Source organism: Symphalangus syndactylus, chromosome 6, assembly GCF_028878055.3.
Source record: "Symphalangus syndactylus isolate Jambi chromosome 6, NHGRI_mSymSyn1-v2.1_pri, whole genome shotgun sequence".
NCBI classification, from domain to species: Eukaryota; Metazoa; Chordata; class Mammalia; order Primates; family Hylobatidae; genus Symphalangus; species Symphalangus syndactylus.
In genome coordinates, this window is record NC_072428.2 from 71,724,970 (window position 1) to 71,752,650 (window position 27,681).

The 27,681-nt window shown below is 53.5% G+C and overlaps 4 pseudogenes; all 4 read left to right on the plus strand.

The window, feature by feature from the left end:
* Nucleotides 1–4,964: 4,964 nt before the first annotated feature.
* On the plus strand, nt 4,965–7,028 carry LOC129484075 (exonuclease GOR-like; annotated as a pseudogene).
* A 4,700-nt stretch (nt 7,029–11,728) lies between these two features.
* Nucleotides 11,729–13,792, plus strand: LOC129484074 (exonuclease GOR-like; annotated as a pseudogene).
* Nucleotides 13,793–18,492: 4,700 nt separating this feature from the next.
* LOC129484077 (exonuclease GOR-like) lies at nt 18,493–20,556 on the plus strand (annotated as a pseudogene).
* Nucleotides 20,557–25,256: 4,700 nt separating this feature from the next.
* LOC129484078 (exonuclease GOR-like) lies at nt 25,257–27,320 on the plus strand (annotated as a pseudogene).
* Nucleotides 27,321–27,681: the final 361 nt, after the last annotated feature.

Consider the following 27,681-nt stretch of genomic DNA (forward strand, 5'->3'; position numbering starts at 1 on the left):
CGCCGCAAAGCCAAAGAAACGGGAGCAGCCGGCGGCAGGACAGGGCCAAAAGCCGAGACTAACCCCGACCCCCGACTCCCAGCCCCCCGGAGTGCCTGCCGCGGGCCGTCGCTCCTGTCCCCATCCCTCTGCCCCTCCCGGACCTCCGTCCTTCCACCAATGGGCTCCCCGAGGCCCGAGCCCCCACTCCCAGTCCCCCGAGTCCCTGCCGCGGCCCCTCGCGCCTGGCCCCATCCCTCGGTCCCTCCCAGACCTCTGGCCTTCTACCACTCGCCTCCCCCAGCCCACCTGAACCTCCGCGGCTTCTGAGAACAAGGCGAACCCCCTGACCCAACAGCCTCCTGACAGTCTTCTGTCCTGGGCATCTTCCCCTTCTGTGGGGCTTTCTGAACCTCCCCACCCCCACCCGATTTCTCCCCCACCCCCCCTGGCAGGCGCCCAATCAATCTTGGTATGAATTTCAACATTGAAAAGAAAAATCCTTGAAAAGCAAAGCTGAAAGTCCTCAGCTTCTCAATGCGCGCTTAGCTGTTTTTCGGTAGAGCCACCACAGGGAGGTGGGTGAAGCACTTAGGCTCTAGAATTACACATCTGGGTTCACATTCAAATTCCACCACCTAGTAGCTTTGTAACACTGGACAAATAGCTTCTGCGCGCTTCTGGTTTTGGATCTCCAGCGTGTGATCAGGAGGTCATGGTGAGGAATGAACGAAGCAACACACGGGCAGCCTTAAAACGATGGCACACAGTAGGTGTTCAATAAAGGGTCCAAGTGGTTTCTTCCACCCAGACCAACCAACGACAATGTCCCAATCAGTCAGTCAACTTCCAACTGGGCTCCAGGAGAGAAGGAACCATCACGCCTCTCTAAATTCACGTTTCTCTTTTGAATCTGCAGTGAGAGATGACACACTAAGTAGCTAGTTTTGGTGGAGTGCCTGATTTGATAAATGTGCGTCTGGGGGGCGGGGTGGGTGTGTCTGTCTACATAACTAAATTAAACTGAGAATCAGAATGCTTTCATTACCATTAATTTACTTTGTGTGTATAAGCCCACACACCCATACATACACACACACTAACTGTTCCAGAACAAGGAGTTAGTGAACAGCAGGATGTCCACTCGGTCAGACACGTTTCGGGAAGCAATGAAATGGGACGTTTCTGATCGATTTTACCACTCCTCGAAGTTTATTTTCCATTATGACTTAGACTCCTTCTGTGGAGATTTAACAAATACAAGTCTTTTTTATTGTATGTTATATCATTTAAGTTTTATAATGTATTTAAGTTTTCATTTTAAATAGACCAGTGAAATTTATATATATTTATGGTGTACAACGTGAGGCTTCATATATGTATACATTGTGGAATGACCAAATCAAGCTAATTAACACACTCGTTTCCTCGCATCCTGATTTTATTGTGATGAGAATACTTTGAAAATCTACTCCCACAGCTATTTTCAAGTAAGCAATACATAGTTATTCACTGTAGTCGCCGTGACGCTCAGTAGATCTCTAGAAATATTCCTGCCTGAAATTTGGTATCATTTGACTCACATCTCCCCACACCCTCCCCGGCACCTGCCTCGGGGAAACACCCTTCTGCTCTCTGCAGCTACGATTTCAACGATGTTACGTTCCTCGTATCAGTCAGGTCACGCATTATTCGAATTTTTGTGCTCGCTTTTTAAAAATTTATTATGTATTTATTTACTTTTGGAGACAGGGTCTCACTCTGTCAAGCAGGCTGGAGTACGGTGACACCAACACGGCTCACCACGGCCTCCACCTCCCGGGTTCAAGAGATCTTCCCACTTGAGTCTCCTGAGTAGCGAGGACTAAGGCGTCCAACACCACACCTGTCTAATGTTTGTTTTTTTTTGGTAGAGATGGGATTTCGCCACGTCGCCCAGTTTGATCTGCAACTCCTGGGCTGAAGTGCTCCACCTGCCTTGGACTCCCAAAGTGGTGGGATTACAGTCACGAGCCTCCGTGCCTGGCCTTTGCTTTATTTCACTCACTGTAACCTCCTGTAGACTCATTCATGTTGCAGATGATACGATTTCTTTAATTTGTGAGGCTTCATAGTATTCTATAGGGTATATAGGACTGTTTTAGTGTTGTTGTTTTGCTCTCTTTTGAGACAGCGTTTCGCTCTTGTCGCCCAGGTTGGGGTGCATTGGCTTGATATCGGCTCGCTAGATCCCCTGTCTCCCAGGTTCAAGTGAGTCTCCTACCTCAGCTGAGATCAGAAAGGCAGAATCTGCCTCCCGGGTTCAAGTGATTCTCCTCCCTCGGCTGAGATAAAGAGGCAGAATTACCATGCCCAGCTCACTTTGTGTCTCTGGTACAGACGGGGTCCCACCACGTTGGCCAGGCGGGTCTTGAACTCCTGACCTCAAATGATCAGCCATGCTTGGCCTCCCAGTGTACTGGCTTTACAGGTGTGAGCCACTGCGCCCTGGGCCTCATTGTGGTTTCAGTTTGCCACACTGGTCTGTAATGGGAGACTGGACGGACGAATTAGTTGGGCTGCAGGCCTCAACAGGCAATAAGGTAAACATCAGGAAATCAGCAATGTACTCAGAAGAGAATAGTTTTACAGCACCCAAGAGAAGTCAAACATCTGTAGTGGTCATAGAAATGTAATGAAAATGTAAGTGAGGCACTATTTAAATCACTACTTTTGTCAGAAACACTCTTCCCAATTCTGACAAAAGTGTGGTATTTTGAGGCAGCATTGAATTGATAAAATACGTATCTGAAATAGGTATTGATATATGTCAATTGTCACGGAAACCTTCGTGTCCTTGTATTGAGGCATCTCAAGCTTGCATAGTGTGTCTAAGTAAACTGCCCAAAAGAACCTGAATCAAATACACAAAGAGGTTATTTCCCCACTAGAATATTTTATTATATCTTAAGCTGTAGGGTGCGTGTGCCCAAAGAGCTCGCTTCTTCCATAGGTATCCATGTGCCATGCTGACCTGCTGCACCCAACATCCCATCATTTACGTTCGGTATTTCTCCCAATGCTATCCCTGACCCCGCCCTCCACCCCGTGACAGGCCCCAGTGTGTAACGTTCCCCACCCTGTGACCGAGTGTTCTCATTGTTCAATTCTCAACTGCGAGTGAGAACGCGGGGTGTTTGGTTTTCTGTCCTTGTGACAGTTTGCTCAGAATGATGGTTTCCGGCTCCGCCCATGTCCCTGCAAAGGACATGAACCTATCCCTTTTGGTGGCTGCATAGAAATCCTTGGTGTTTATGGGCCACATTGCCTTAATGCAGTCTATCATCGTCGATGGACAATTGGGTAGGGTTCCAAGTCATTGCATTCTGAATAGTGCTGCCATAAACGTACGTGTGCATGTGTCTTTACCCTAGCATGATTTCTAAACCTTCGGGTGCATACCCGGTAATGGGGTCGCTGGGTCAAATGGTATGTCTACTTCTAGATCCTTGAGGAATGGCCACACTGTCTTCCACCATGTTTGAACTAGTTTACACTCCCACCAACCTAGGCAAACAGGGTCTGGAATGCACCTCCAGCAAACTCCAACGGATCTGCAGCTGAGGGACCTGACTCTTAGAAGGAAAACCGATAAACAGAAAGGAATAGCATCAGCATCAGCAAAAAGGACATACACTCCATAACCCCATCGGCAGGTCACCAGCATCAATGAGCAAAGGTAGGGAAAACCGCAAAGATGGGGAGGAGCCAGAGCAGAAAAGCGGAACACTCTCCAAACCAGAAGGCCTCTTCTGCTCCAGAGTCTCGCTCTGCCCCCCAGGCTGGAGTGCAGTGGCGCCATCTCGGCTCACTGCAACCTCTGACTCCTGGGTTCCATTCCCCTACCTCAGCATCCCGAGTTGCGGGGATTATCGGCACCCGCCATCATGCCCGGCTGATGTTCGCATTTTTCGTTGGCATTTTAGACAGGATCGGGATCCCTCCTGTTTAAAAGTTCCACTGAATCTCTGCTCGTGAGTACAGCTGATCTGTGCCCAATGGTTTCCACAGCATTTGCTTTTCGTAGCCACTGCAGGATTCACCTTCCGTATCTTCTCATCTCCTCTGAAAACCAGCTATACATTGGTAAACGGCTGATTCCTTTGGGGCAGTGTCCTTACAAGCTTTTCCTAAAACCTCAGTGACTTCTTTGTTATTCCGCCCGAGTTCACCATACATTTGATGTTTGTTCCTGCTGCAATTTTAGCGGAATTCATGTGGCTCTGATGGGAGTCCTTTTCAACCGATGTCTCATCCTTCTTAGTGCCTCAGTCTAGATCTAGTTCAGGAAGGTTCTAGCAAGTTAGTGCAAGTTAATTTTAGTGCAAACAAATTGAAATCCATGCATAGACTTTCAGCATGTACATTTTCTATGAAGTTTTTGAAGACCCCGTGTGTTGAACGTTGCCCACGTCCTGGGAGAGAAGTGGTTGCGGTCCGCTTCCTGTCCTCAAGCTGCCCACGGTGGAGGAGTGCACAGAGCAGGGAAAGGCAAGCCCAGACAGATCCTGCCCACTAGCAGGCAGCAGCAGACGGCTGGCCCAGTCCCGGCTCCGTGGGGGTGCTGTGTGGGCCCGAGCAAGTTGAGCAACCTCCCTGAAACTCAATGTGCGGCTATGTGGCTCAGTTCCACTAGCCATTATGGTACTGCTGAGCAGGGACACTTAATCACCTCAGGAAAAGCAAGCTAGCTCCAAGGTTAGCAACCAGGAGTTCGGGTTGCTTCCATTAGCAGACCCTGAGCCCCCCCGCAAGCTGGAGTCTGGTGGAAGATGAGGTTCAGTGTGATTGGATGGAAGTAGCAACGTAATGAAGGACAAGTCCCACCCTCTCTCACAGAAGAGCCCTGTGCGTATATAAAGGCGGTGCGCCTCCGCGGCGGCACTCCTTGAAGCCGCCAGTTGGGAGAGGAGCAGAGCCACGCAGGTGCTCCCGAAGGCAGCGAGATGTTGCGAGCCACAGCTCCCTGCTGGTTCCCACCTGGCTATCCAGAAGCGAAGAAGGCGGCCGAGGAGGCGGCCCTCGAGGCTCCAGAATTCCCACTGCCCTCTCATCAGCCTGCCCAGAGCTTCGGGCTCCGGGTGCCCCAGATGCACAAGCGGGCCTCAGCATCTGTGGGGATCCAGACGGAGCCCGAGAATACGGGTCCGGCTGTGCCCCCTGCGTGGCCCGAGATGGTGACGGAGGCTTGGTGCTTCCCCGCGCAGCGGGGATCGGCCTGCTGCCTGCCAGCCGCCCCAAAGCTGGCAGAGAGACCCTCCGCAGTCCGCATCTCAGCCCCCAGGGAGAGGAAGAGGATCGCCCACTTTCACAGCCCTTGCTTGGCCACCGGTGCCACAGATGCCAAGAGAACCCGGGTGGCCAGCGGAAGCCAACGCTCCAATGGCTCCAAGGTCGGCAGACAGCCACGGAAGACGCGCAACAGGTCGGGGATGGCAGACAAGACCTCCACCACCATCAGCTCTAAGCGGATCGTCCGTCGTCCATCCTTAGCGCGTTTGAAGGAACCCATTATCCTCCGAAGCTCGGGGTGCCAAGTCCCCACCGTCATCCGCCGAGGCTATCTCCAACTGTTCACCAAAGAGTGTCTCAAGTTCTGCGCCTCCAAGCAGGAGGCCGAGGAGAAGGCGCTGAACGAGGAGAAGGCGGCCTACGACTGCAGCCCCAACAAGAACGTGTACCTGAACGTGGTCCTGAACACCCTCAAGAGGCTGAAGGGCCTGACCCCCAGCTCCATGCCCGGCCTCAGCAGGGCCGCCCTGTACAGCCGCCTCCAGGAGTTCCTGCTCACCCAGGACCAGCTCAAGGAGAACGGCTACCCCTTCCCGCACCCCGAGCAGCCCGGAGGCGCCGTCCTCTTCACTGGCCAGGGGAAGGGGCCCGGCGACTCCTCCTGCAGGGTCTGCTGCCGTTGTGGCACCGAGTACCTGGTGTCCTCCTCGGGCCGCTGTGTACGCGACCAGTTGTGTTATTATCACTGGGGGCGGGTCCGCTCGAGCCAAGTGGCTGGAGGCCGGGTTAGCCAGTACACCTGCTGTGCAGCGGCTCCTGGCTCCGTGGGCTGCCAGGTGGCAAAGCAGCACGTGCGGGACGGCCGCAAGGACAGCCTCGATGGCTTCGTGAAGACCTTGGAGAAAGAGTGTTCCACAGACGCTTATCCAGGGATCTACGCCTTGGACTGTGAGATGTGCTACACCACGCACGGCCTGGAGCTGACCCGCGTCACCGTGGTGGACGCCGACATGCGAGTGGTGTACGACACCTTCGTCAAGCCCGACAACGAGATCGTGGACTACAACACCAGGTTCTCCGGAGTGACCGAGGCCGACGTCGCCAACACGAGCATCACGTTGCCCAAAGTCCAAGCCATCCTGCTGAGCTTTTTCAGCGCCCAAACCATCCTCATCGGGCACAGCCTGGAGAGCGATCTGCTGGCCCTGAAGCTCATCCACAGCACCGTGGTGGACACGGCCGTGCTCTTCCCGCACTACCTGGGTTTCCCCTACAAGCGCTCCCTCAGGAATCTCGCGGCCGACTACCTGGGACACATCATCCAGGACAGCCAGGACGGGCACAACTCCAGCGAGGACGCAAACGCCTGCCTGCAGCTGGTGATGTGGAAGGTCCGACAGCGCGCCCAGATCCAGCGATGCCAGCGGTCCGCCTCTCCCGCCGCCCTGGCCTGTCCTTAGCCCCAGGCCGCTTCCAAAACCGCCCTCCATCCCGAGAGCTAACCCTGTCCACCTCGCCGCAAAGCCAAAGAAACGGGAGCAGCCGGCGGCAGGACAGGGCCAAAAGCCGAGACTAACCCCGACCCCCGACTCCCAGCCCCCCGGAGTGCCTGCCGCGGGCCGTCGCTCCTGTCCCCATCCCTCTGCCCCTCCCGGACCTCCGTCCTTCCACCAATGGGCTCCCCGAGGCCCGAGCCCCCACTCCCAGTCCCCCGAGTCCCTGCCGCGGCCCCTCGCGCCTGGCCCCATCCCTCGGTCCCTCCCAGACCTCTGGCCTTCTACCACTCGCCTCCCCCAGCCCACCTGAACCTCCGCGGCTTCTGAGAACAAGGCGAACCCCCTGACCCAACAGCCTCCTGACAGTCTTCTGTCCTGGGCATCTTCCCCTTCTGTGGGGCTTTCTGAACCTCCCCACCCCCACCCGATTTCTCCCCCACCCCCCCTGGCAGGCGCCCAATCAATCTTGGTATGAATTTCAACATTGAAAAGAAAAATCCTTGAAAAGCAAAGCTGAAAGTCCTCAGCTTCTCAATGCGCGCTTAGCTGTTTTTCGGTAGAGCCACCACAGGGAGGTGGGTGAAGCACTTAGGCTCTAGAATTACACATCTGGGTTCACATTCAAATTCCACCACCTAGTAGCTTTGTAACACTGGACAAATAGCTTCTGCGCGCTTCTGGTTTTGGATCTCCAGCGTGTGATCAGGAGGTCATGGTGAGGAATGAACGAAGCAACACACGGGCAGCCTTAAAACGATGGCACACAGTAGGTGTTCAATAAAGGGTCCAAGTGGTTTCTTCCACCCAGACCAACCAACGACAATGTCCCAATCAGTCAGTCAACTTCCAACTGGGCTCCAGGAGAGAAGGAACCATCACGCCTCTCTAAATTCACGTTTCTCTTTTGAATCTGCAGTGAGAGATGACACACTAAGTAGCTAGTTTTGGTGGAGTGCCTGATTTGATAAATGTGCGTCTGGGGGGCGGGGTGGGTGTGTCTGTCTACATAACTAAATTAAACTGAGAATCAGAATGCTTTCATTACCATTAATTTACTTTGTGTGTATAAGCCCACACACCCATACATACACACACACTAACTGTTCCAGAACAAGGAGTTAGTGAACAGCAGGATGTCCACTCGGTCAGACACGTTTCGGGAAGCAATGAAATGGGACGTTTCTGATCGATTTTACCACTCCTCGAAGTTTATTTTCCATTATGACTTAGACTCCTTCTGTGGAGATTTAACAAATACAAGTCTTTTTTATTGTATGTTATATCATTTAAGTTTTATAATGTATTTAAGTTTTCATTTTAAATAGACCAGTGAAATTTATATATATTTATGGTGTACAACGTGAGGCTTCATATATGTATACATTGTGGAATGACCAAATCAAGCTAATTAACACACTCGTTTCCTCGCATCCTGATTTTATTGTGATGAGAATACTTTGAAAATCTACTCCCACAGCTATTTTCAAGTAAGCAATACATAGTTATTCACTGTAGTCGCCGTGACGCTCAGTAGATCTCTAGAAATATTCCTGCCTGAAATTTGGTATCATTTGACTCACATCTCCCCACACCCTCCCCGGCACCTGCCTCGGGGAAACACCCTTCTGCTCTCTGCAGCTACGATTTCAACGATGTTACGTTCCTCGTATCAGTCAGGTCACGCATTATTCGAATTTTTGTGCTCGCTTTTTAAAAATTTATTATGTATTTATTTACTTTTGGAGACAGGGTCTCACTCTGTCAAGCAGGCTGGAGTACGGTGACACCAACACGGCTCACCACGGCCTCCACCTCCCGGGTTCAAGAGATCTTCCCACTTGAGTCTCCTGAGTAGCGAGGACTAAGGCGTCCAACACCACACCTGTCTAATGTTTGTTTTTTTTTGGTAGAGATGGGATTTCGCCACGTCGCCCAGTTTGATCTGCAACTCCTGGGCTGAAGTGCTCCACCTGCCTTGGACTCCCAAAGTGGTGGGATTACAGTCACGAGCCTCCGTGCCTGGCCTTTGCTTTATTTCACTCACTGTAACCTCCTGTAGACTCATTCATGTTGCAGATGATACGATTTCTTTAATTTGTGAGGCTTCATAGTATTCTATAGGGTATATAGGACTGTTTTAGTGTTGTTGTTTTGCTCTCTTTTGAGACAGCGTTTCGCTCTTGTCGCCCAGGTTGGGGTGCATTGGCTTGATATCGGCTCGCTAGATCCCCTGTCTCCCAGGTTCAAGTGAGTCTCCTACCTCAGCTGAGATCAGAAAGGCAGAATCTGCCTCCCGGGTTCAAGTGATTCTCCTCCCTCGGCTGAGATAAAGAGGCAGAATTACCATGCCCAGCTCACTTTGTGTCTCTGGTACAGACGGGGTCCCACCACGTTGGCCAGGCGGGTCTTGAACTCCTGACCTCAAATGATCAGCCATGCTTGGCCTCCCAGTGTACTGGCTTTACAGGTGTGAGCCACTGCGCCCTGGGCCTCATTGTGGTTTCAGTTTGCCACACTGGTCTGTAATGGGAGACTGGACGGACGAATTAGTTGGGCTGCAGGCCTCAACAGGCAATAAGGTAAACATCAGGAAATCAGCAATGTACTCAGAAGAGAATAGTTTTACAGCACCCAAGAGAAGTCAAACATCTGTAGTGGTCATAGAAATGTAATGAAAATGTAAGTGAGGCACTATTTAAATCACTACTTTTGTCAGAAACACTCTTCCCAATTCTGACAAAAGTGTGGTATTTTGAGGCAGCATTGAATTGATAAAATACGTATCTGAAATAGGTATTGATATATGTCAATTGTCACGGAAACCTTCGTGTCCTTGTATTGAGGCATCTCAAGCTTGCATAGTGTGTCTAAGTAAACTGCCCAAAAGAACCTGAATCAAATACACAAAGAGGTTATTTCCCCACTAGAATATTTTATTATATCTTAAGCTGTAGGGTGCGTGTGCCCAAAGAGCTCGCTTCTTCCATAGGTATCCATGTGCCATGCTGACCTGCTGCACCCAACATCCCATCATTTACGTTCGGTATTTCTCCCAATGCTATCCCTGACCCCGCCCTCCACCCCGTGACAGGCCCCAGTGTGTAACGTTCCCCACCCTGTGACCGAGTGTTCTCATTGTTCAATTCTCAACTGCGAGTGAGAACGCGGGGTGTTTGGTTTTCTGTCCTTGTGACAGTTTGCTCAGAATGATGGTTTCCGGCTCCGCCCATGTCCCTGCAAAGGACATGAACCTATCCCTTTTGGTGGCTGCATAGAAATCCTTGGTGTTTATGGGCCACATTGCCTTAATGCAGTCTATCATCGTCGATGGACAATTGGGTAGGGTTCCAAGTCATTGCATTCTGAATAGTGCTGCCATAAACGTACGTGTGCATGTGTCTTTACCCTAGCATGATTTCTAAACCTTCGGGTGCATACCCGGTAATGGGGTCGCTGGGTCAAATGGTATGTCTACTTCTAGATCCTTGAGGAATGGCCACACTGTCTTCCACCATGTTTGAACTAGTTTACACTCCCACCAACCTAGGCAAACAGGGTCTGGAATGCACCTCCAGCAAACTCCAACGGATCTGCAGCTGAGGGACCTGACTCTTAGAAGGAAAACCGATAAACAGAAAGGAATAGCATCAGCATCAGCAAAAAGGACATACACTCCATAACCCCATCGGCAGGTCACCAGCATCAATGAGCAAAGGTAGGGAAAACCGCAAAGATGGGGAGGAGCCAGAGCAGAAAAGCGGAACACTCTCCAAACCAGAAGGCCTCTTCTGCTCCAGAGTCTCGCTCTGCCCCCCAGGCTGGAGTGCAGTGGCGCCATCTCGGCTCACTGCAACCTCTGACTCCTGGGTTCCATTCCCCTACCTCAGCATCCCGAGTTGCGGGGATTATCGGCACCCGCCATCATGCCCGGCTGATGTTCGCATTTTTCGTTGGCATTTTAGACAGGATCGGGATCCCTCCTGTTTAAAAGTTCCACTGAATCTCTGCTCGTGAGTACAGCTGATCTGTGCCCAATGGTTTCCACAGCATTTGCTTTTCGTAGCCACTGCAGGATTCACCTTCCGTATCTTCTCATCTCCTCTGAAAACCAGCTATACATTGGTAAACGGCTGATTCCTTTGGGGCAGTGTCCTTACAAGCTTTTCCTAAAACCTCAGTGACTTCTTTGTTATTCCGCCCGAGTTCACCATACATTTGATGTTTGTTCCTGCTGCAATTTTAGCGGAATTCATGTGGCTCTGATGGGAGTCCTTTTCAACCGATGTCTCATCCTTCTTAGTGCCTCAGTCTAGATCTAGTTCAGGAAGGTTCTAACAAGTTAGTGCAAGTTAATTTTAGTGCAAACAAATTGAAATCCATGCATAGACTTTCAGCATGTACATTTTCTATGAAGTTTTTGAAGACCCCGTGTGTTGAACGTTGCCCACGTCCTGGGAGAGAAGTGGTTGCGGTCCGCTTCCTGTCCTCAAGCTGCCCACGGTGGAGGAGTGCACAGAGCAGGGAAAGGCAAGCCCAGACAGATCCTGCCCACTAGCAGGCAGCAGCAGACGGCTGGCCCAGTCCCGGCTCCGTGGGGGTGCTGTGTGGGCCCGAGCAAGTTGAGCAACCTCCCTGAAACTCAATGTGCGGCTATGTGGCTCAGTTCCACTAGCCATTATGGTACTGCTGAGCAGGGACACTTAATCACCTCAGGAAAAGCAAGCTAGCTCCAAGGTTAGCAACCAGGAGTTCGGGTTGCTTCCATTAGCAGACCCTGAGCCCCCCCGCAAGCTGGAGTCTGGTGGAAGATGAGGTTCAGTGTGATTGGATGGAAGTAGCAACGTAATGAAGGACAAGTCCCACCCTCTCTCACAGAAGAGCCCTGTGCGTATATAAAGGCGGTGCGCCTCCGCGGCGGCACTCCTTGAAGCCGCCAGTTGGGAGAGGAGCAGAGCCACGCAGGTGCTCCCGAAGGCAGCGAGATGTTGCGAGCCACAGCTCCCTGCTGGTTCCCACCTGGCTATCCAGAAGCGAAGAAGGCGGCCGAGGAGGCGGCCCTCGAGGCTCCAGAATTCCCACTGCCCTCTCATCAGCCTGCCCAGAGCTTCGGGCTCCGGGTGCCCCAGATGCACAAGCGGGCCTCAGCATCTGTGGGGATCCAGACGGAGCCCGAGAATACGGGTCCGGCTGTGCCCCCTGCGTGGCCCGAGATGGTGACGGAGGCTTGGTGCTTCCCCGCGCAGCGGGGATCGGCCTGCTGCCTGCCAGCCGCCCCAAAGCTGGCAGAGAGACCCTCCGCAGTCCGCATCTCAGCCCCCAGGGAGAGGAAGAGGATCGCCCACTTTCACAGCCCTTGCTTGGCCACCGGTGCCACAGATGCCAAGAGAACCCGGGTGGCCAGCGGAAGCCAACGCTCCAATGGCTCCAAGGTCGGCAGACAGCCACGGAAGACGCGCAACAGGTCGGGGATGGCAGACAAGACCTCCACCACCATCAGCTCTAAGCGGATCGTCCGTCGTCCATCCTTAGCGCGTTTGAAGGAACCCATTATCCTCCGAAGCTCGGGGTGCCAAGTCCCCACCGTCATCCGCCGAGGCTATCTCCAACTGTTCACCAAAGAGTGTCTCAAGTTCTGCGCCTCCAAGCAGGAGGCCGAGGAGAAGGCGCTGAACGAGGAGAAGGCGGCCTACGACTGCAGCCCCAACAAGAACGTGTACCTGAACGTGGTCCTGAACACCCTCAAGAGGCTGAAGGGCCTGACCCCCAGCTCCATGCCCGGCCTCAGCAGGGCCGCCCTGTACAGCCGCCTCCAGGAGTTCCTGCTCACCCAGGACCAGCTCAAGGAGAACGGCTACCCCTTCCCGCACCCCGAGCAGCCCGGAGGCGCCGTCCTCTTCACTGGCCAGGGGAAGGGGCCCGGCGACTCCTCCTGCAGGGTCTGCTGCCGTTGTGGCACCGAGTACCTGGTGTCCTCCTCGGGCCGCTGTGTACGCGACCAGTTGTGTTATTATCACTGGGGGCGGGTCCGCTCGAGCCAAGTGGCTGGAGGCCGGGTTAGCCAGTACACCTGCTGTGCAGCGGCTCCTGGCTCCGTGGGCTGCCAGGTGGCAAAGCAGCACGTGCGGGACGGCCGCAAGGACAGCCTCGATGGCTTCGTGAAGACCTTGGAGAAAGAGTGTTCCACAGACGCTTATCCAGGGATCTACGCCTTGGACTGTGAGATGTGCTACACCACGCACGGCCTGGAGCTGACCCGCGTCACCGTGGTGGACGCCGACATGCGAGTGGTGTACGACACCTTCGTCAAGCCCGACAACGAGATCGTGGACTACAACACCAGGTTCTCCGGAGTGACCGAGGCCGACGTCGCCAACACGAGCATCACGTTGCCCAAAGTCCAAGCCATCCTGCTGAGCTTTTTCAGCGCCCAAACCATCCTCATCGGGCACAGCCTGGAGAGCGATCTGCTGGCCCTGAAGCTCATCCACAGCACCGTGGTGGACACGGCCGTGCTCTTCCCGCACTACCTGGGTTTCCCCTACAAGCGCTCCCTCAGGAATCTCGCGGCCGACTACCTGGGACACATCATCCAGGACAGCCAGGACGGGCACAACTCCAGCGAGGACGCAAACGCCTGCCTGCAGCTGGTGATGTGGAAGGTCCGACAGCGCGCCCAGATCCAGCGATGCCAGCGGTCCGCCTCTCCCGCCGCCCTGGCCTGTCCTTAGCCCCAGGCCGCTTCCAAAACCGCCCTCCATCCCGAGAGCTAACCCTGTCCACCTCGCCGCAAAGCCAAAGAAACGGGAGCAGCCGGCGGCAGGACAGGGCCAAAAGCCGAGACTAACCCCGACCCCCGACTCCCAGCCCCCCGGAGTGCCTGCCGCGGGCCGTCGCTCCTGTCCCCATCCCTCTGCCCCTCCCGGACCTCCGTCCTTCCACCAATGGGCTCCCCGAGGCCCGAGCCCCCACTCCCAGTCCCCCGAGTCCCTGCCGCGGCCCCTCGCGCCTGGCCCCATCCCTCGGTCCCTCCCAGACCTCTGGCCTTCTACCACTCGCCTCCCCCAGCCCACCTGAACCTCCGCGGCTTCTGAGAACAAGGCGAACCCCCTGACCCAACAGCCTCCTGACAGTCTTCTGTCCTGGGCATCTTCCCCTTCTGTGGGGCTTTCTGAACCTCCCCACCCCCACCCGATTTCTCCCCCACCCCCCCTGGCAGGCGCCCAATCAATCTTGGTATGAATTTCAACATTGAAAAGAAAAATCCTTGAAAAGCAAAGCTGAAAGTCCTCAGCTTCTCAATGCGCGCTTAGCTGTTTTTCGGTAGAGCCACCACAGGGAGGTGGGTGAAGCACTTAGGCTCTAGAATTACACATCTGGGTTCACATTCAAATTCCACCACCTAGTAGCTTTGTAACACTGGACAAATAGCTTCTGCGCGCTTCTGGTTTTGGATCTCCAGCGTGTGATCAGGAGGTCATGGTGAGGAATGAACGAAGCAACACACGGGCAGCCTTAAAACGATGGCACACAGTAGGTGTTCAATAAAGGGTCCAAGTGGTTTCTTCCACCCAGACCAACCAACGACAATGTCCCAATCAGTCAGTCAACTTCCAACTGGGCTCCAGGAGAGAAGGAACCATCACGCCTCTCTAAATTCACGTTTCTCTTTTGAATCTGCAGTGAGAGATGACACACTAAGTAGCTAGTTTTGGTGGAGTGCCTGATTTGATAAATGTGCGTCTGGGGGGCGGGGTGGGTGTGTCTGTCTACATAACTAAATTAAACTGAGAATCAGAATGCTTTCATTACCATTAATTTACTTTGTGTGTATAAGCCCACACACCCATACATACACACACACTAACTGTTCCAGAACAAGGAGTTAGTGAACAGCAGGATGTCCACTCGGTCAGACACGTTTCGGGAAGCAATGAAATGGGACGTTTCTGATCGATTTTACCACTCCTCGAAGTTTATTTTCCATTATGACTTAGACTCCTTCTGTGGAGATTTAACAAATACAAGTCTTTTTTATTGTATGTTATATCATTTAAGTTTTATAATGTATTTAAGTTTTCATTTTAAATAGACCAGTGAAATTTATATATATTTATGGTGTACAACGTGAGGCTTCATATATGTATACATTGTGGAATGACCAAATCAAGCTAATTAACACACTCGTTTCCTCGCATCCTGATTTTATTGTGATGAGAATACTTTGAAAATCTACTCCCACAGCTATTTTCAAGTAAGCAATACATAGTTATTCACTGTAGTCGCCGTGACGCTCAGTAGATCTCTAGAAATATTCCTGCCTGAAATTTGGTATCATTTGACTCACATCTCCCCACACCCTCCCCGGCACCTGCCTCGGGGAAACACCCTTCTGCTCTCTGCAGCTACGATTTCAACGATGTTACGTTCCTCGTATCAGTCAGGTCACGCATTATTCGAATTTTTGTGCTCGCTTTTTAAAAATTTATTATGTATTTATTTACTTTTGGAGACAGGGTCTCACTCTGTCAAGCAGGCTGGAGTACGGTGACACCAACACGGCTCACCACGGCCTCCACCTCCCGGGTTCAAGAGATCTTCCCACTTGAGTCTCCTGAGTAGCGAGGACTAAGGCGTCCAACACCACACCTGTCTAATGTTTGTTTTTTTTTGGTAGAGATGGGATTTCGCCACGTCGCCCAGTTTGATCTGCAACTCCTGGGCTGAAGTGCTCCACCTGCCTTGGACTCCCAAAGTGGTGGGATTACAGTCACGAGCCTCCGTGCCTGGCCTTTGCTTTATTTCACTCACTGTAACCTCCTGTAGACTCATTCATGTTGCAGATGATACGATTTCTTTAATTTGTGAGGCTTCATAGTATTCTATAGGGTATATAGGACTGTTTTAGTGTTGTTGTTTTGCTCTCTTTTGAGACAGCGTTTCGCTCTTGTCGCCCAGGTTGGGGTGCATTGGCTTGATATCGGCTCGCTAGATCCCCTGTCTCCCAGGTTCAAGTGAGTCTCCTACCTCAGCTGAGATCAGAAAGGCAGAATCTGCCTCCCGGGTTCAAGTGATTCTCCTCCCTCGGCTGAGATAAAGAGGCAGAATTACCATGCCCAGCTCACTTTGTGTCTCTGGTACAGACGGGGTCCCACCACGTTGGCCAGGCGGGTCTTGAACTCCTGACCTCAAATGATCAGCCATGCTTGGCCTCCCAGTGTACTGGCTTTACAGGTGTGAGCCACTGCGCCCTGGGCCTCATTGTGGTTTCAGTTTGCCACACTGGTCTGTAATGGGAGACTGGACGGACGAATTAGTTGGGCTGCAGGCCTCAACAGGCAATAAGGTAAACATCAGGAAATCAGCAATGTACTCAGAAGAGAATAGTTTTACAGCACCCAAGAGAAGTCAAACATCTGTAGTGGTCATAGAAATGTAATGAAAATGTAAGTGAGGCACTATTTAAATCACTACTTTTGTCAGAAACACTCTTCCCAATTCTGACAAAAGTGTGGTATTTTGAGGCAGCATTGAATTGATAAAATACGTATCTGAAATAGGTATTGATATATGTCAATTGTCACGGAAACCTTCGTGTCCTTGTATTGAGGCATCTCAAGCTTGCATAGTGTGTCTAAGTAAACTGCCCAAAAGAACCTGAATCAAATACACAAAGAGGTTATTTCCCCACTAGAATATTTTATTATATCTTAAGCTGTAGGGTGCGTGTGCCCAAAGAGCTCGCTTCTTCCATAGGTATCCATGTGCCATGCTGACCTGCTGCACCCAACATCCCATCATTTACGTTCGGTATTTCTCCCAATGCTATCCCTGACCCCGCCCTCCACCCCGTGACAGGCCCCAGTGTGTAACGTTCCCCACCCTGTGACCGAGTGTTCTCATTGTTCAATTCTCAACTGCGAGTGAGAACGCGGGGTGTTTGGTTTTCTGTCCTTGTGACAGTTTGCTCAGAATGATGGTTTCCGGCTCCGCCCATGTCCCTGCAAAGGACATGAACCTATCCCTTTTGGTGGCTGCATAGAAATCCTTGGTGTTTATGGGCCACATTGCCTTAATGCAGTCTATCATCGTCGATGGACAATTGGGTAGGGTTCCAAGTCATTGCATTCTGAATAGTGCTGCCATAAACGTACGTGTGCATGTGTCTTTACCCTAGCATGATTTCTAAACCTTCGGGTGCATACCCGGTAATGGGGTCGCTGGGTCAAATGGTATGTCTACTTCTAGATCCTTGAGGAATGGCCACACTGTCTTCCACCATGTTTGAACTAGTTTACACTCCCACCAACCTAGGCAAACAGGGTCTGGAATGCACCTCCAGCAAACTCCAACGGATCTGCAGCTGAGGGACCTGACTCTTAGAAGGAAAACCGATAAACAGAAAGGAATAGCATCAGCATCAGCAAAAAGGACATACACTCCATAACCCCATCGGCAGGTCACCAGCATCAATGAGCAAAGGTAGGGAAAACCGCAAAGATGGGGAGGAGCCAGAGCAGAAAAGCGGAACACTCTCCAAACCAGAAGGCCTCTTCTGCTCCAGAGTCTCGCTCTGCCCCCCAGGCTGGAGTGCAGTGGCGCCATCTCGGCTCACTGCAACCTCTGACTCCTGGGTTCCATTCCCCTACCTCAGCATCCCGAGTTGCGGGGATTATCGGCACCCGCCATCATGCCCGGCTGATGTTCGCATTTTTCGTTGGCATTTTAGACAGGATCGGGATCCCTCCTGTTTAAAAGTTCCACTGAATCTCTGCTCGTGAGTACAGCTGATCTGTGCCCAATGGTTTCCACAGCATTTGCTTTTCGTAGCCACTGCAGGATTCACCTTCCGTATCTTCTCATCTCCTCTGAAAACCAGCTATACATTGGTAAACGGCTGATTCCTTTGGGGCAGTGTCCTTACAAGCTTTTCCTAAAACCTCAGTGACTTCTTTGTTATTCCGCCCGAGTTCACCATACATTTGATGTTTGTTCCTGCTGCAATTTTAGCGGAATTCATGTGGCTCTGATGGGAGTCCTTTTCAACCGATGTCTCATCCTTCTTAGTGCCTCAGTCTAGATCTAGTTCAGGAAGGTTCTAGCAAGTTAGTGCAAGTTAATTTTAGTGCAAACAAATTGAAATCCATGCATAGACTTTCAGCATGTACATTTTCTATGAAGTTTTTGAAGACCCCGTGTGTTGAACGTTGCCCACGTCCTGGGAGAGAAGTGGTTGCGGTCCGCTTCCTGTCCTCAAGCTGCCCACGGTGGAGGAGTGCACAGAGCAGGGAAAGGCAAGCCCAGACAGATCCTGCCCACTAGCAGGCAGCAGCAGACGGCTGGCCCAGTCCCGGCTCCGTGGGGGTGCTGTGTGGGCCCGAGCAAGTTGAGCAACCTCCCTGAAACTCAATGTGCGGCTATGTGGCTCAGTTCCACTAGCCATTATGGTACTGCTGAGCAGGGACACTTAATCACCTCAGGAAAAGCAAGCTAGCTCCAAGGTTAGCAACCAGGAGTTCGGGTTGCTTCCATTAGCAGACCCTGAGCCCCCCCGCAAGCTGGAGTCTGGTGGAAGATGAGGTTCAGTGTGATTGGATGGAAGTAGCAACGTAATGAAGGACAAGTCCCACCCTCTCTCACAGAAGAGCCCTGTGCGTATATAAAGGCGGTGCGCCTCCGCGGCGGCACTCCTTGAAGCCGCCAGTTGGGAGAGGAGCAGAGCCACGCAGGTGCTCCCGAAGGCAGCGAGATGTTGCGAGCCACAGCTCCCTGCTGGTTCCCACCTGGCTATCCAGAAGCGAAGAAGGCGGCCGAGGAGGCGGCCCTCGAGGCTCCAGAATTCCCACTGCCCTCTCATCAGCCTGCCCAGAGCTTCGGGCTCCGGGTGCCCCAGATGCACAAGCGGGCCTCAGCATCTGTGGGGATCCAGACGGAGCCCGAGAATACGGGTCCGGCTGTGCCCCCTGCGTGGCCCGAGATGGTGACGGAGGCTTGGTGCTTCCCCGCGCAGCGGGGATCGGCCTGCTGCCTGCCAGCCGCCCCAAAGCTGGCAGAGAGACCCTCCGCAGTCCGCATCTCAGCCCCCAGGGAGAGGAAGAGGATCGCCCACTTTCACAGCCCTTGCTTGGCCACCGGTGCCACAGATGCCAAGAGAACCCGGGTGGCCAGCGGAAGCCAACGCTCCAATGGCTCCAAGGTCGGCAGACAGCCACGGAAGACGCGCAACAGGTCGGGGATGGCAGACAAGACCTCCACCACCATCAGCTCTAAGCGGATCGTCCGTCGTCCATCCTTAGCGCGTTTGAAGGAACCCATTATCCTCCGAAGCTCGGGGTGCCAAGTCCCCACCGTCATCCGCCGAGGCTATCTCCAACTGTTCACCAAAGAGTGTCTCAAGTTCTGCGCCTCCAAGCAGGAGGCCGAGGAGAAGGCGCTGAACGAGGAGAAGGCGGCCTACGACTGCAGCCCCAACAAGAACGTGTACCTGAACGTGGTCCTGAACACCCTCAAGAGGCTGAAGGGCCTGACCCCCAGCTCCATGCCCGGCCTCAGCAGGGCCGCCCTGTACAGCCGCCTCCAGGAGTTCCTGCTCACCCAGGACCAGCTCAAGGAGAACGGCTACCCCTTCCCGCACCCCGAGCAGCCCGGAGGCGCCGTCCTCTTCACTGGCCAGGGGAAGGGGCCCGGCGACTCCTCCTGCAGGGTCTGCTGCCGTTGTGGCACCGAGTACCTGGTGTCCTCCTCGGGCCGCTGTGTACGCGACCAGTTGTGTTATTATCACTGGGGGCGGGTCCGCTCGAGCCAAGTGGCTGGAGGCCGGGTTAGCCAGTACACCTGCTGTGCAGCGGCTCCTGGCTCCGTGGGCTGCCAGGTGGCAAAGCAGCACGTGCGGGACGGCCGCAAGGACAGCCTCGATGGCTTCGTGAAGACCTTGGAGAAAGAGTGTTCCACAGACGCTTATCCAGGGATCTACGCCTTGGACTGTGAGATGTGCTACACCACGCACGGCCTGGAGCTGACCCGCGTCACCGTGGTGGACGCCGACATGCGAGTGGTGTACGACACCTTCGTCAAGCCCGACAACGAGATCGTGGACTACAACACCAGGTTCTCCGGAGTGACCGAGGCCGACGTCGCCAACACGAGCATCACGTTGCCCAAAGTCCAAGCCATCCTGCTGAGCTTTTTCAGCGCCCAAACCATCCTCATCGGGCACAGCCTGGAGAGCGATCTGCTGGCCCTGAAGCTCATCCACAGCACCGTGGTGGACACGGCCGTGCTCTTCCCGCACTACCTGGGTTTCCCCTACAAGCGCTCCCTCAGGAATCTCGCGGCCGACTACCTGGGACACATCATCCAGGACAGCCAGGACGGGCACAACTCCAGCGAGGACGCAAACGCCTGCCTGCAGCTGGTGATGTGGAAGGTCCGACAGCGCGCCCAGATCCAGCGATGCCAGCGGTCCGCCTCTCCCGCCGCCCTGGCCTGTCCTTAGCCCCAGGCCGCTTCCAAAACCGCCCTCCATCCCGAGAGCTAACCCTGTCCACCTCGCCGCAAAGCCAAAGAAACGGGAGCAGCCGGCGGCAGGACAGGGCCAAAAGCCGAGACTAACCCCGACCCCCGACTCCCAGCCCCCCGGAGTGCCTGCCGCGGGCCGTCGCTCCTGTCCCCATCCCTCTGCCCCTCCCGGACCTCCGTCCTTCCACCAATGGGCTCCCCGAGGCCCGAGCCCCCACTCCCAGTCCCCCGAGTCCCTGCCGCGGCCCCTCGCGCCTGGCCCCATCCCTCGGTCCCTCCCAGACCTCTGGCCTTCTACCACTCGCCTCCCCCAGCCCACCTGAACCTCCGCGGCTTCTGAGAACAAGGCGAACCCCCTGACCCAACAGCCTCCTGACAGTCTTCTGTCCTGGGCATCTTCCCCTTCTGTGGGGCTTTCTGAACCTCCCCACCCCCACCCGATTTCTCCCCCACCCCCCCTGGCAGGCGCCCAATCAATCTTGGTATGAATTTCAACATTGAAAAGAAAAATCCTTGAAAAGCAAAGCTGAAAGTCCTCAGCTTCTCAATGCGCGCTTAGCTGTTTTTCGGTAGAGCCACCACAGGGAGGTGGGTGAAGCACTTAGGCTCTAGAATTACACATCTGGGTTCACATTCAAATTCCACCACCTAGTAGCTTTGTAACACTGGACAAATAGCTTCTGCGCGCTTCTGGTTTTGGATCTCCAGCGTGTGATCAGGAGGTCATGGTGAGGAATGAACGAAGCAACACACGGGCAGCCTTAAAACGATGGCACACAGTAGGTGTTCAATAAAGGGTCCAAGTGGTTTCTTCCACCCAGACCAACCAACGACAATGTCCCAATCAGTCAGTCAACTTCCAACTGGGCTCCAGGAGAGAAGGAACCATCACGCCTCTCTAAATTCACGTTTCTCTTTTGAATCTGCAGTGAGAGATGACACACTAAGTAGCTAGTTTTGGTGGAGTGCCTGATTTGATAAATGTGCGTCTGGGGGGCGGGGTGGGTGTGTCTGTCTACATAACTAAATTAAACTGAGAATCAGAATGCTTTCATTACCATTAATTTACTTTGTGTGTATAAGCCCACACACCCATACATACACACACACTAACTGTTCCAGAACAAGGAGTTAGTGAACAGCAGGATGTCCACTCGGTCAGACACGTTTCGGGAAGCAATGAAATGGGACGTTTCTGATCGATTTTACCACTCCTCGAAGTTTATTTTCCATTATGACTTAGACTCCTTCTGTGGAGATTTAACAAATACAAGTCTTTTTTATTGTATGTTATATCATTTAAGTTTTATAATGTATTTAAGTTTTCATTTTAAATAGACCAGTGAAATTTATATATATTTATGGTGTACAACGTGAGGCTTCATATATGTATACATTGTGGAATGACCAAATCAAGCTAATTAACACACTCGTTTCCTCGCATCCTGATTTTATTGTGATGAGAATACTTTGAAAATCTACTCCCACAGCTATTTTCAAGTAAGCAATACATAGTTATTCACTGTAGTCGCCGTGACGCTCAGTAGATCTCTAGAAATATTCCTGCCTGAAATTTGGTATCATTTGACTCACATCTCCCCACACCCTCCCCGGCACCTGCCTCGGGGAAACACCCTTCTGCTCTCTGCAGCTACGATTTCAACGATGTTACGTTCCTCGTATCAGTCAGGTCACGCATTATTCGAATTTTTGTGCTCGCTTTTTAAAAATTTATTATGTATTTATTTACTTTTGGAGACAGGGTCTCACTCTGTCAAGCAGGCTGGAGTACGGTGACACCAACACGGCTCACCACGGCCTCCACCTCCCGGGTTCAAGAGATCTTCCCACTTGAGTCTCCTGAGTAGCGAGGACTAAGGCGTCCAACACCACACCTGTCTAATGTTTGTTTTTTTTTGGTAGAGATGGGATTTCGCCACGTCGCCCAGTTTGATCTGCAACTCCTGGGCTGAAGTGCTCCACCTGCCTTGGACTCCCAAAGTGGTGGGATTACAGTCACGAGCCTCCGTGCCTGGCCTTTGCTTTATTTCACTCACTGTAACCTCCTGTAGACTCATTCATGTTGCAGATGATACGATTTCTTTAATTTGTGAGGCTTCATAGTATTCTATAGGGTATATAGGACTGTTTTAGTGTTGTTGTTTTGCTCTCTTTTGAGACAGCGTTTCGCTCTTGTCGCCCAGGTTGGGGTGCATTGGCTTGATATCGGCTCGCTAGATCCCCTGTCTCCCAGGTTCAAGTGAGTCTCCTACCTCAGCTGAGATCAGAAAGGCAGAATCTGCCTCCCGGGTTCAAGTGATTCTCCTCCCTCGGCTGAGATAAAGAGGCAGAATTACCATGCCCAGCTCACTTTGTGTCTCTGGTACAGACGGGGTCCCACCACGTTGGCCAGGCGGGTCTTGAACTCCTGACCTCAAATGATCAGCCATGCTTGGCCTCCCAGTGTACTGGCTTTACAGGTGTGAGCCACTGCGCCCTGGGCCTCATTGTGGTTTCAGTTTGCCACACTGGTCTGTAATGGGAGACTGGACGGACGAATTAGTTGGGCTGCAGGCCTCAACAGGCAATAAGGTAAACATCAGGAAATCAGCAATGTACTCAGAAGAGAATAGTTTTACAGCACCCAAGAGAAGTCAAACATCTGTAGTGGTCATAGAAATGTAATGAAAACGTAAGTGAGGCACTATTTAAATCACTACTTTTGTCAGAAACACTCTTCCCAATTCTGACAAAAGTGTGGTATTTTGAGGCAGCATTGAATTGATAAAATACGTATCTGAAATAGGTATTGATATATGTCAATTGTCACGGAAACCTTCGTGTCCTTGTATTGAGGCATCTCAAGCTTGCATAGTGTGTCTAAGTAAACTGCCCAAAAGAACCTGAATCAAATACACAAAGAGGTTATTTCCCCACTAGAATATTTTATTATATCTTAAGCTGTAGGGTGCGTGTGCCCAAAGAGCTCGCTTCTTCCATAGGTATCCATGTGCCATGCTGACCTGCTGCACCCAACATCCCATCATTTACGTTCGGTATTTCTCCCAATGCTATCCCTGACCCCGCCCTCCACCCCGTGACAGGCCCCAGTGTGTAACGTTCCCCACCCTGTGACCGAGTGTTCTCATTGTTCAATTCTCAACTGCGAGTGAGAACGCGGGGTGTTTGGTTTTCTGTCCTTGTGACAGTTTGCTCAGAATGATGGTTTCCGGCTCCGCCCATGTCCCTGCAAAGGACATGAACCTATCCTTTTTGGTGGCTGCATAGAAATCCTTGGTGTTTATGGGCCACATTGCCTTAATGCAGTCTATCATCGTCGATGGACAATTGGGTAGGGTTCCAAGTCATTGCATTCTGAATAGTGCTGCCATAAACGTACGTGTGCATGTGTCTTTACCCTAGCATGATTTCTAAACCTTCGGGTGCATACCCGGTAATGGGGTCGCTGGGTCAAATGGTATGTCTACTTCTAGATCCTTGAGGAATGGCCACACTGTCTTCCACCATGTTTGAACTAGTTTACACTCCCACCAACCTAGGCAAACAGGGTCTGGAATGCACCTCCAGCAAACTCCAACGGATCTGCAGCTGAGGGACCTGACTCTTAGAAGGAAAACCGATAAACAGAAAGGAATAGCATCAGCATCAGCAAAAAGGACATACACTCCATAACCCCATCGGCAGGTCACCAGCATCAATGAGCAAAGGTAGGGAAAACCGCAAAGATGGGGAGGAGCCAGAGCAGAAAAGCGGAACACTCTCCAAACCAGAAGGCCTCTTCTGCTCCAGAGTCTCGCTCTGCCCCCCAGGCTGGAGTGCAGTGGCGCCATCTCGGCTCACTGCAACCTCTGACTCCTGGGTTCCATTCCCCTACCTCAGCATCCCGAGTTGCGGGGATTATCGGCACCCGCCATCATGCCCGGCTGATGTTCGCATTTTTCGTTGGCATTTTAGACAGGATCGGGATCCCTCCTGTTTAAAAGTTCCACTGAATCTCTGCTCGTGAGTACAGCTGATCTGTGCCCAATGGTTTCCACAGCATTTGCTTTTCGTAGCCACTGCAGGATTCACCTTCCGTATCTTCTCATCTCCTCTGAAAACCAGCTATACATTGGTAAACGGCTGATTCCTTTGGGGCAGTGTCCTTACAAGCTTTTCCTAAAACCTCAGTGACTTCTTTGTTATTCCGCCCGAGTTCACCATACATTTGATGTTTGTTCCTGCTGCAATTTTAGCGGAATTCATGTGGCTCTGATGGGAGTCCTTTTCAACCGATGTCTCATCCTTCTTAGTGCCTCAGTCTAGATCTAGTTCAGGAAGGTTCTAACAAGTTAGTGCAAGTTAATTTTAGTGCAAACAAATTGAAATCCATGCATAGACTTTCAGCATGTACATTTTCTATGAAGTTTTTGAAGACCCCGTGTGTTGAACGTTGCCCACGTCCTGGGAGAGAAGTGGTTGCGGTCCGCTTCCTGTCCTCAAGCTGCCCACGGTGGAGGAGTGCACAGAGCAGGGAAAGGCAAGCCCAGACAGATCCTGCCCACTAGCAGGCAGCAGCAGACGGCTGGCCCAGTCCCGGCTCCGTGGGGGTGCTGTGTGGGCCCGAGCAAGTTGAGCAACCTCCCTGAAACTCAATGTGCGGCTATGTGGCTCAGTTCCACTAGCCATTATGGTACTGCTGAGCAGGGACACTTAATCACCTCAGGAAAAGCAAGCTAGCTCCAAGGTTAGCAACCAGGAGTTCGGGTTGCTTCCATTAGCAGACCCTGAGCCCCCCCGCAAGCTGGAGTCTGGTGGAAGATGAGGTTCAGTGTGATTGGATGGAAGTAGCAACGTAATGAAGGACAAGTCCCACCCTCTCTCACAGAAGAGCCCTGTGCGTATATAAAGGCGGTGCGCCTCCGCGGCGGCACTCCTTGAAGCCGCCAGTTGGGAGAGGAGCAGAGCCACGCAGGTGCTCCCGAAGGCAGCGAGATGTTGCGAGCCACAGCTCCCTGCTGGTTCCCACCTGGCTATCCAGAAGCGAAGAAGGCGGCCGAGGAGGCGGCCCTCGAGGCTCCAGAATTCCCACTGCCCTCTCATCAGCCTGCCCAGAGCTTCGGGCTCCGGGTGCCCCAGATGCACAAGCGGGCCTCAGCATCTGTGGGGATCCAGACGGAGCCCGAGAATACGGGTCCGGCTGTGCCCCCTGCGTGGCCCGAGATGGTGACGGAGGCTTGGTGCTTCCCCGCGCAGCGGGGATCGGCCTGCTGCCTGCCAGCCGCCCCAAAGCTGGCAGAGAGACCCTCCGCAGTCCGCATCTCAGCCCCCAGGGAGAGGAAGAGGATCGCCCACTTTCACAGCCCTTGCTTGGCCACCGGTGCCACAGATGCCAAGAGAACCCGGGTGGCCAGCGGAAGCCAACGCTCCAATGGCTCCAAGGTCGGCAGACAGCCACGGAAGACGCGCAACAGGTCGGGGATGGCAGACAAGACCTCCACCACCATCAGCTCTAAGCGGATCGTCCGTCGTCCATCCTTAGCGCGTTTGAAGGAACCCATTATCCTCCGAAGCTCGGGGTGCCAAGTCCCCACCGTCATCCGCCGAGGCTATCTCCAACTGTTCACCAAAGAGTGTCTCAAGTTCTGCGCCTCCAAGCAGGAGGCCGAGGAGAAGGCGCTGAACGAGGAGAAGGCGGCCTACGACTGCAGCCCCAACAAGAACGTGTACCTGAACGTGGTCCTGAACACCCTCAAGAGGCTGAAGGGCCTGACCCCCAGCTCCATGCCCGGCCTCAGCAGGGCCGCCCTGTACAGCCGCCTCCAGGAGTTCCTGCTCACCCAGGACCAGCTCAAGGAGAACGGCTACCCCTTCCCGCACCCCGAGCAGCCCGGAGGCGCCGTCCTCTTCACTGGCCAGGGGAAGGGGCCCGGCGACTCCTCCTGCAGGGTCTGCTGCCGTTGTGGCACCGAGTACCTGGTGTCCTCCTCGGGCCGCTGTGTACGCGACCAGTTGTGTTATTATCACTGGGGGCGGGTCCGCTCGAGCCAAGTGGCTGGAGGCCGGGTTAGCCAGTACACCTGCTGTGCAGCGGCTCCTGGCTCCGTGGGCTGCCAGGTGGCAAAGCAGCACGTGCGGGACGGCCGCAAGGACAGCCTCGATGGCTTCGTGAAGACCTTGGAGAAAGAGTGTTCCACAGACGCTTATCCAGGGATCTACGCCTTGGACTGTGAGATGTGCTACACCACGCACGGCCTGGAGCTGACCCGCGTCACCGTGGTGGACGCCGACATGCGAGTGGTGTACGACACCTTCGTCAAGCCCGACAACGAGATCGTGGACTACAACACCAGGTTCTCCGGAGTGACCGAGGCCGACGTCGCCAACACGAGCATCACGTTGCCCAAAGTCCAAGCCATCCTGCTGAGCTTTTTCAGCGCCCAAACCATCCTCATCGGGCACAGCCTGGAGAGCGATCTGCTGGCCCTGAAGCTCATCCACAGCACCGTGGTGGACACGGCCGTGCTCTTCCCGCACTACCTGGGTTTCCCCTACAAGCGCTCCCTCAGGAATCTCGCGGCCGACTACCTGGGACACATCATCCAGGACAGCCAGGACGGGCACAACTCCAGCGAGGACGCAAACGCCTGCCTGCAGCTGGTGATGTGGAAGGTCCGACAGCGCGCCCAGATCCAGCGATGCCAGCGGTCCGCCTCTCCCGCCGCCCTGGCCTGTCCTTAGCCCCAGGCCGCTTCCAAAACCGCCCTCCATCCCGAGAGCTAACCCTGTCCACCTCGCCGCAAAGCCAAAGAAACGGGAGCAGCCGGCGGCAGGACAGGGCCAAAAGCCGAGACTAACCCCGACCCCCGACTCCCAGCCCCCCGGAGTGCCTGCCGCGGGCCGTCGCTCCTGTCCCCATCCCTCTGCCCCTCCCGGACCTCCGTCCTTCCACCAATGGGCTCCCCGAGGCCCGAGCCCCCACTCCCAGTCCCCCGAGTCCCTGCCGCGGCCCCTCGCGCCTGGCCCCATCCCTCGGTCCCTCCCAGACCTCTGGCCTTCTACCACTCGCCTCCCCCAGCCCACCTGAACCTCCGCGGCTTCTGAGAACAAGGCGAACCCCCTGACCCAACAGCCTCCTGACAGTCTTCTGTCCTGGGCATCTTCCCCTTCTGTGGGGCTTTCTGAACCTCCCCACCCCCACCCGATTTCTCCCCCACCCCCCCTGGCAGGCGCCCAATCAATCTTGGTATGAATTTCAACATTGAAAAGAAAAATCCTTGAAAAGCAAAGCTGAAAGTCCTCAGCTTCTCAATGCGCGCTTAGCTGTTTTTCGGTAGAGCCACCACAGGGAGGTGGGTGAAGCACTTAGGCTCTAGAATTACACATCTGGGTTCACATTCAAATTCCACCACCTAGTAGC